Here is a 10,381-nt window from a genome sequence, read left to right as displayed (position 1 = left end):
GCGCCTTTCAGGTTTGGAATTTTGGTCATGGGGAGGCAAGAGGTGGCTGCAGGGAGCCAGCTGGGGAAGGGCAAGAGGTCAAGGATCTGGCAAAACTACCTGGCCCAAACCTGCAGGAGAGTCTCAGGCTATTAGAGGTAGGAGATATGGAAGATGACTTGCCTGTGTTGGTTTTAGTCCATCTTTGAATAGACAGAGATGCACGTGAACAGGGAAGACTGTGAACTATTAGAACTGGAGGATGTTCAGAAAGAGAATTCATCTTTCTCTGAAGGTTCCAGTCCACTGGTCCTGGTTTGTTAGATGAGCCTTTGTCAGGAAATGTTGGAACTGGAGAACCCATCTGCCGAAGTGTAACAAACCAAAGTTGTGAGCAAACCCCTCACGGAATCATCAGGGCTGGAAAAGACCTCCCAGATCAATGGGTCCAACCACCACCATTTCCTACGTTCTCTTCAGCTCTAGAAGGCAGCCAAATCTCGAGGAACTTCATGAATCCTGGTGAAAATTCCAAGGACCTTGCAGAACACACGTCTGGAGGGTGTAATGACCTGAATGGGAAGACTGGCATTGCTTTTGTAGACATTGACTCTTCTGAGCCAGACTCGGGCAAAAAGTGTTTATTTTTAAATGCAAATGCAGCAGTGATCCATGCAGGACAGGTCACAGATGCACCCAGCCCTGCACAGGAAGGACACTGATCTGCTGGAGCAAGGCCAGAGGAGGCCACCAAGGCTCTCTAATGAGGAAAGGCTGAGAGAACTGGGAGTGTTCATCCTGGAGAAGAAAAGGCTTTGGCATGATCTAACTGCAGCCATCCAGTACCTGAAGGGGGCCCGCAAGAAAGATGGAGAGAGACCATTTACAAGGGTCTGGAGTGACAGGACAAGGGGAATGGCTTCAAACCAAAGAGTAGAGACCTACTGAGAGTACATTTAGATATTGGGAAGGAATTCCTCTCTGTGAGGGTGGGGAGGCCCTGGCACAGGTTGCCCAGAGAAGCTGTGGCTGCCCCTGGATCCCTGGAAGTGTTCAAGGCCAGGTTGGACGGGGCTTGGAGCAACCTGGGCTGGTGGAAGGTGTCCCTGCCCATGGCAGTGGGTGGAACAAGATGAGCTTTGAGGTCCCTTCCAACCCAAACCATTCTGGGATTCCACGAACTTGGCCATCCAAATGACAGCAGAGTCTGGAGTAGAAAGGAGGAAACCACAACCACAGTTCATCTCTCAGGCTGACTGGGCTAAAAGATGCACAGAAACATAAAAACCCCGGGCAGGATCGTTTCTTAAACGCTCACGTGGGCTCCTAATTGTGGAAACATGTTGGATTATGTGATACCATGGGGTTATATAACACCTTTTATGAAACTCTTGGCACGAAAACAATGCATAAAAATAACAGATGTGGCAAATCACAACCATGTTCTGGAATCTTTCTGCAGTTCAGTTTAGTGAAAACAATAGACTGGGTTTAAATTGGGAATTTATTTTTTTTTCCTCCAAAAAAATGTCTAAGGGCAAAGAAGTATTTGACAGAATAAAAAGGCTGAAAGTGCAAAAGGGGTTTCTCCTAAAGAAGTCTGGAGGTGGCTGAGAGCTCCAGGGTAGCAAAGGGTGTGAGAGGGATGGAGTGACCCTCCCCTACCTTCAGGGAGACCTTCCTTCTAAGCCAGGCAAGGGAAAAGTGGTCCTGGGGTGTGTCCCAAGGGAATGATGGTAAACCAGGATCCTGATGGAGAACCAAGTGTGCAGTTGTCCTTCTAGGGCCATCACGGTGCAAATGTGGCACTTGGGGACACAGTTTAGACAGGCTTGGCAGTGATGGTTGGACTCAATCTTAGAGGGCTTTTCCAACCTTAATGTTTCCATGATCCCTTCTGCAAAACCCAGAGGGATGCCTGAGGTGAGCTGTGAGTGCAGGAGGATCTCAGCCAGGTGGGTGTCTGACTGCACCCAGTCCTTCCCCATCCCAGGAGTTCTCTCAGATGGGTTTGCAGTGCTCCACAGGAGAGGTCCTGGGTGTCAGGAATGTGGCTTTCCCACGCTTTTGTGAAGCTGTGCTGCTGATAAGAGGCCCCTCACAGCCTGTAATCGGAGCAGGATCTGCCCGAGAGCGAAGGTGCTGTGACTGCACCGGCGGGTAACGAGGAACAGGCTCCAATTAAACACCAGCTCCTCCCGTTTGTTGTGGTACACGGTGTCCTGGGCACAGTCAGAGCACCTAAAACCAGACCCAGGGCTTTAAACTGTGAGGCAGTGCTGGAATAAGAAATTGGATCTTGCTGGGAGCTGTGTGGTTTTTTAATCTCCTCCCTGGCCATCAGCCTTTATACATCGATTCCTACTTTGGCACAAGCCCTGGCTCCAGTTGGCACTTGGGACCATCCTGGTATGACAGCTCTTGCTTCCCAGAACTGAATTTGGCCTCCAGTCTGCTCCATTATGTCCCATTAATTCATAATTCATTGTTTGAGAGAGCCCAGATGTGAGCGCAGGACCGGCCGCTCCGGCATCTCTGAGCCATTTGGCCAAGAGGTGCCAATTATTTCTTGGTATCATTTGAAAGAATTTTGGTTCCCAGATGGGGAGAAAAACTGCAGGACATCCTCAATGGTAAAGGGAAAAACCTGTACTGATAGTCTTTCTTTATTAGTAGAGAAAAGAAAGATATTTTAGCTAAAGGCTTCCAAATTAAAAAAAAAAAAAAAGAAAAAAAAAAGGGAAATTTCAACTGAAAGAGAGAACTCACTGTTTTGAAAGAGTTTGCAGGGTGGAGAACATCGAACTGAAAGGATCTTGTGTAACTTTGCTTTTTAGGTCTAAGACTAAATTCCCTCATTTATTCCTTTGCTTTACCACAGGGACATGGCTGAGGAATGCTAAGGAAGAGACTGATTTTTGGACTAGCTGGGAGCATGTGGCATCTTCCAGGATCGGCCCCAGACACTTCTGTCTCTAATTTTTGTCCAGACAGCTGATATTTCATAGCTCTTCCCATCCTCCAAGTCCTCTGTAAGTGTTAAGTATTTTTGCATCCAGCAAATGGAACAATAAGGGAGGACTTAATTTTCCCATCTGTCAACTAGTCCTGAACAAATTGTACGTCTTTCTCTTAGAGTGAAATCTCAGCTAAATTAAAAGCTTTAGTGTTCATTTTCATGTAACAGAGGTTCTGAAAGAAATTCTGTCATCACATTGCTGCCCGAGTTTTATATTTTTTTTAATATATTACAAATCACAGAAGACTTGTTTTTCTAATTTGGTGATGGTGGCTCTGTCTTGGGTATCTAAGCTTGGCTCATGCTGCCCCAAAGTTATGTACCTCTTGTTGATCCCAGAATTGTCAAGGACTCGGGGAATGGTTTGGGTGGGAAGGGATCTTAAAGCCCATCTCATCCCACCCCCTGCCATGGGCAGGGACACCTTCCACTAGCCCAGGTGGCTCCAAGCCCTGTCCCACCTGGCCTTGGACACTTCCAGGGATCCAGGGGCAGCCACAGCTTCTCTGGGCAACCTGTGCCAGGGCCTCCCCACCCTCACAGAGAGGAATTCCTTCCCAATATCCCATCTAACCCTGCCCTCTGGCAGTGGGAAGCCATTCCCTGTGTCCTGTCCTGTCACTTCAAGTCCCTCTCCAGCTCTCTTGGAGTCCCTTTGGCCACTGGAAGATGCTCTAAGTTCTCCCAGGAGCCTTCTTTTCTCCAAACTAAGTTTTTGAGGAAAAATGCTGTATATTAAGGATGGTTAGTGGTGTTGGCAAAGGAAAGCTCTGGGGCTTTGGAGAGATTCCTGTGCTGCTGCAAAGCTCGAGGGCCGTGAGCAGGTGGTGATGCCACGGGCTCCATCGTGCCCTGCTGAGGATGCTGAGCACAGGCTGGGCTTTGCTGCTCCCCAGACAGTGTTTGGGATAATTCTGTTTGTCTTGGGCTTGACCTTCCAAGGCCACGCTCCGGAGAGCAAACCCTCTGAGTTTGGTCGGTCCCTGTGGGTGTGGGAGGTGCCGACACATTCCAAACCATCCCGGTGGGCTCTGGAGCTGAGAGACTTGTTGGCTCTTGGTGACTTGTTGACTCTGTGTGGTGCTGCTCTCTTTGCCCTCTCAACCCGGGATCTGCAGCAGGGGGTGACACAAGAGGTGCCTGGGGTGCAGATATCCCCTTGTCTCCCCATCCTTGCTTCCTTGCAGGAGATGTTATCCGGCCTCACGTCATCCTCCCCCAGCATCACCCAGCTGGCAGGCTCTGATAAGGGCTGAGAGGGGAGATAAGAAGCTCCTTCCCTTCTCCTCCCTCGTCTGGAGCACCAGCAAATGGTGAGTCTCCACTTCCACAATCCCCCTGTTAAAACCCATGGGAAAGTGGCACCCAAAGGAGATGGGTCACACCTCCCCCCCTCGGTCTCTGGAAGACAGATTTGCCAAATCTGGGGTGAAAGAAGTGAAATAATTTAAAAAAACCAACTTAGAGCCAGGTTCCCCTTCTCCTCAGCACCCCACCGGGTCTCTTAAGCCACCCTTGAAGTTCCAGGGTAGGTTTACCTTGAGCAAAACCACGTTATGTGATGTGGCAAAGACACACCCTAAAAGAGACAGGTAGGAATTTGGCTCTGGAGCTGTTTTCATTGGAAAACAAAAGGGTTTCTGTGACAGTCTGGAACAAGTGCCAGTGAAAGGGTATGAACTCTTTGCAGACTGTGGTAACTGCAGAATATTGCTCACAGGGTTCCTACAAGTCATCAGGAGCTTTTCCCACCCTCCTTAATAAGGCAGCTTGGGTGCAGCGAGGTGATGTAGGCCTGCAAATGGAGAAAACAGAACACAAAATGTAACTTTTTCTTGTTGTCTGCCAGCTCCTCCCTCAGCAACGCATTCCTAGAGGGGCATCCATGGATGCAGCAATGCATCCACAGCCGGGCTTTCACTCCCAGAGCCCAAGGAAGCCGTGGCAGGGCTCCAGCAGGAATCCTCTGGGCTTTGCAGCCGCTGTGATTCTCTGCTGTGAAGTGCTGCTGTACAAAGGAGGTGTGAGAACTTCCCCACACCAGCGATAATGAAGTAGAAGAGGATGTAAGGAGGCTGGTTCAGGTGCTCCCTGCTCCGAGCTTCCGTGCTGGAAGCTGCCACGGCAGCGATTCCAGCTGTGGGATCCACAGCACGAGCTTCGGAGCGGATCAGGTTCAAGTGTTTCTGCTGGGCTGTGCTGGCTCGTGCTGCAGAGGGGATAAATTATGATGTCAAAACAGAGAGATGTTGTCACACACCCATCTCCCCCTCTGGGGTCAAGGTTCTGCTTTACAGCTCGGAAAGCCATTAGTCCAGTCGAGAGCATATGGCCAAGAACGGGCAAAGAAAAGTCCTGTGTGTTTGGGTCAGAGCTGCAGACAAAAGGCTCTTTGTGCTCAGAGCTGACAATGACAAATAAAGAGGAACCTGTTGATCTGGGAGAGAAATGGAGGATTATGAAAAGATCACATGGTGAGAAAAAGACCTTGGCTGTTTGTCTGGACGTCAGTCTTGGCCGTCGTTAAAATGCTTTCTGGGGCCACGGCGTGTTTGTTGATAGAAATATCGTCTCCTGCTCGTGGGTGCCTTTTCCTGACCTACAAAAATGCTACCTGTGCCTAAAGATGCTGCCCCCAGACCACATCAGAGAGGTGATATGCTCCTAACTGGGTCCTTGCCGTATGTGAGGAGTTGTGATTATAACTGATGTTTGCAAATCCCTCAGAGCACCAGAAACACTAAAGGCTAAAAAATAGCGTCTATCCAACCACGATCATAAATACAGGACACAAAGAAAACCCACTAGCAAAACGCCTATAATTCAACAAAGTTCCTGGAAGGAGCCCAAAAGCTATGTCTAATGCTAATAATAAGCATATTTCCCAAAGGTACCATTTGATTTCTATCCAAAACTAAACATATTTGAAGCTCTGCCTGGACGTCATTGTATAGTAGATTAAGTGGGGCAGTTTAATGTGTGACTAACTTCATAAAACCTTCAGCCAGCTCTGAAGGAACAGCAACAGTCTTGACAAGGCTGGGCTACAAAACACTTCACAGATAACGTGGTGCTTTTCACAGTAAGTCTGGAAAATATAGAGCAGGGCTGTGGTTTCGTGGCACATCTGGCAAGTGCACGGTTCTGATCGGTGTGCAGAGAACAGGCTGAACAGAAATATTTATACTGAGCATTGATGGGCTGCCTAAAATGACCTCCAGAGCGTATGGAGTGCACCATAGATTTTTAAAAAATCTATTATAGCCCATTATGTTCTGGAATGTATCCGAGTCCATCAGCGTGGGCAGTGCCAGCGAGTCTCTGCCTTTGCTGTAGTGAAGGAGACCTATGGAAACGGGTTTAATTCAGAATAAAGCAGGGCTGTGTGTGGGGGGAAATAACAACAGAACGCTTTTCCTCTGGTTTTATTTATCTTTACAGCTGAAGAGACCGAGCTGGGGAAGGTGAGTGGGAAATGAAACACAAAGGGAGAGGTCCCTCGCTGTTCCTTAAGCACTGGTTTGAAATCAATGCACATAATGCACTTGGAAAGGCTCTCTCATTTACTGGTTTTCAGTAAATTGCTGGGCTGTGCTTCCCAGTGATAATGTGAGTGTCATGGCTGTGCCAGGAAGAATACACTTCAAAAAAAAAAAAAAAAAAAAGAAAAAAAAGAAAGAACTGAGCAATTCCCTGCAAGCAGCATTTGGATAGTTTAGTCTGGGCTGCCCTGAATTCTGTACGTTAACCAAGAAACATCCAGGGCTGCTGCCTATCTCTCCTGGGGGAACAAAGCCTGTCCTGGTTCTCTGGAGTTTATTCCAGAGACACAACAAACCATTTTTAAGCAAAATATCCTCCTGCAGAGAGAAGGGGAGGTGGGGGAGTCCCCAGCCCTGGAGGTGCCCAAGGAAGGCCTGGCCGTGGCACTGGGCTGGGGGACGAGGATTCCAGGGGTGGATTCCGTGGGCTGGGAGGGCTTTTCCAACCCCAGTGATTCTGTGATTCCTGCTCTCTCCAGGCATTTTCCAACCACTGCTCTTCCTTCTCCCTTCGCCATCCTCATTTTCCCCCCAGTAGTGGGTGATGAGCTCCCAGTGACTGCTGGATTAGGCTTAGGGTCCAATTATCCTCATTAAAAGTATAAACTAATAATTCTCAGTTCAAAGCGGGTTTGCTATGGACAGCCCCACCAGGGATTTAGTGCTTGATACTGGAGTTGGTGCTTAGGTTTTCTTTTAATAATTTTTAACTGGAGGCAGCTCTATTTATATATGCTCTGGGAGGATAATTTTATGGGTAAATATAATCTTTATTAATATTTTCTTTGTTAATTCATTGATGTTAGTAAAGAGCTTTGAAGATGAAAGCACTGTACGCAATAAATATTAACATTATTCCAACTTATTTTAATGTTGCCAGCATTCCAGCTCCATCATCTTTCATCCAAGAATCTCAAAGTGCTTTCCAAATGTTAATTAATTTCCTCTCAGCAGTCCAGGGAGATACCTATTATTATCTTCATTTCACAAAGGAGTCATTCTGAGTGCGTTTTACCCCATGACTTGGTCAAAAATCAGGGAATATGGCAGGAGTTTATTTGGGACTGAGCCAAAAATTCCTGCCTCCCATTCTCCTGTCCTTGCTGCTGGACAACATTCCCTTCCTGGGAGCGGGGTGTGACACTCACAGTGGTTTCATCAGGTGCTTTTATTGGTTGCTCTTAAAAGAAAAAAACAGACAGAGATCAAATGCCCCGCACCCAGGGCAGGAGAGGAAATGAAACTCCTCAAAATCAGGATGCTCACAGCTATTAAGCGATGAATTTTCAGCATTTTTTGATGTCCAGGAGTAAATCTTAATGGGATGCTGGTTTAGAGTCCTACTGTAGAGTCAGAATCTTATAATCCTTACTTAAAAGGGTATCAAAATAGAAGCATTTTCTCAAATGCTGCACAGCTGAGGAAATGCTGTGGTGGAGAGAGCACAGGTGAGCACAAAAGATCAACGTTCTGCAGCTGAAACTTCTCCTAAAATGCTCTTCCCAAACCAGAGGGTGAGTTACTGATGAGACAAGAGGAGCATTTAGAGCCAGTGTGACTCCAGCAGTCCATGAGAACAATGCAAAGTTCAAAAATAGCACTATTGACTGGTGGAAAAACAACATACATATAATTTTCAGGTAATTACGACAGTATAATTAGCTGTGCTGTTCTCATATGAGCCATTTGAAATGCACTCTGCTGGCTGCTGGAGCTCAGCTTTTATTTCCAGCCTTTCCCAGGACTGCAGAGATTCTTTGGGAAGAGTGATGAGGTAAAAAATGAAGATGTGAGTATTTCACAGCAGATCCCACCTTGGTGCCTTGCTGCTGGGGCTTTATGCAATTCTACTCCTTAGGCAAGATGAGACCTAAAAGAACTGGGAAAGATGAGCATAATCTACTCCTATAAATCTATGAATTCCAGGTGTAACAATTCACTGTCTGTGGTACTTCCCTGTGTGGTCCACAATGGAAATTGTAGGACAGGGAGGAGGAAAGACACTCAAACTGTAACAGGTCTTTTTCTAAATCACTGTATGTGACTGATGCTCTGTGCAAAATTGATACAAATTAGGATTGTGTGAAAATATTAGTATTTTACATGTACTGTGTGAGTGAGGGAATGCGGAGAATAACACATAACTTAAAGTTCTGGAAAATTTAGGACCTTGGTTATTTTTATTTGCCCCAGACTTTGCTTATTCAGAATTATTTAGTATCTGAAGAAACCAACTTAAACACTGGGACATTGCAGTCTTACAAAAAATCACCTTTAATTGGAATGAAAGAGTTTACCCCAGTGAAAACCTGGATTTGTTGATGCTGTAAGTCTGTACAGGGTAAGTAAAAGGCTGCCTTGCCTCTGGGTTGATATTTTGGAAACAAATATAGCTTTTCGTAGTTTTCTGTCCTTGTGTTCAAATAGTTCTTGGCCAATTTCAAGCTGCTGAAGGATGTGATGCTCCAGGTTTGGACATGGCCCTCTCAGCTCCCTGTGGATCAGCCACGTCCTGCTGCAGTTGCTTTTCACTCCTTGTTCTTTTACTGCACCCACACATTATGAAAATGGGTGCTAATGACAAAAAAAAATGCCAATTGTGATTAATGGAAATGGAATTTTGTTGACCAAAAAAATGTGGATTTAACTCGGCCAGAGGAAATGCTTTTACAACTGTAGATGAATATCTCAGGAATGGCCATTTCTTTGGAGAGAAAAAACCTTTCCAGTTCCAATTAAAAAAAAAAAACACAAACCAAAAAAAGAAATGGATAATGATGTAAAAGAAAAGCAAATAAAGGTATAGACAGAACCAGATCCACTCAACAGTGGCAGTAAAAGGTCCAGGAGTTAATTTTAGGTGAGTGAAATTAAGGTAAAGTGGATGCAAGGCCAGGAGGGCGCTTGTTTCAGCACAAACCAAGTCCCCCAGGACATAAATCTCCTCCTGGAATCCTGGAATGGTTTGGGTTGGAAGGGACCTTAAAGCTCATCTTGTTCCACACACGATCCAGTGATACTGGGGTGGGAAGGATGAAGAAATAGTTGTAAAGAATGGGCTGATTGTTGTGCCCAGGACTATTGTCTTGCAGCTGCAGAGGCTTTGTGGAGCAGTGGAGGATGGAGGGAGCTGAGCTTGCCTTGGAATGTGGAATTCCAGGCAGGGAATACAATCTCCAGGGCATTCAAAAATCAAGGAGTGAGGTTAAAGTTCTTTTAGATTTGTAAAAAAATTGCAAGGGGGGCAGAGTTTGTGCCATGGCCACGGCAGGCTTTGGGTACTCGGGGTTGGAAATGGTGCTTGTGTGAGTACAGAAAGGAGGGAAGTTGATCCTGGAGAACTGAAAAAACAGGAAATACGAAATGGAGCTGGGATGTGTCACCCCATGATGCTGTGCATGTAATTAAAGATTATAATAACTCCTTTCCACGTGCTTTCCATGTTGTTAGGCCAGGAGATCCAAGGATATAACACTGACATGAGCAAAATGGTCCAGTATCTGCCCCTAATTTAGGATTTTGGGTGATTAACTCCCCCTCTGGGAATTCAAAGAGCTCAGGCAGCAAAGCTGTGATGAAACTTTTCTAAGTGAGTAGCAGCCCTTGTTTGGGCCAAACTTGCGAGATGATGGTAACCTAATATGATATAATTTAATGGAATATTGCTCTTGGATGTGGGTTTAGGGGGAGATGTGTGCACCAGCCAAGTCCCAGTCACTCAACAGGAACTGACTCCACAGCATATTGAGCAGTGCCACGTATGTTGCTTATAAAAAATGGACTTATTTTATCAGGCAGATTTGCCGCTCCATTTTCTGCACACGCAGCCAAGGAATTTGCA

Source organism: Lepidothrix coronata, unplaced genomic scaffold, assembly GCF_001604755.1.
Source record: "Lepidothrix coronata isolate B3197 unplaced genomic scaffold, Lepidothrix_coronata-1.0 Scaffold176, whole genome shotgun sequence".
In the NCBI taxonomy this organism is placed as follows: Eukaryota; Metazoa; Chordata; class Aves; order Passeriformes; family Pipridae; genus Lepidothrix; species Lepidothrix coronata.
The sequence above is the reverse complement of the archived record's forward strand: the minus strand, read 5'-3'. Positions refer to the sequence as shown.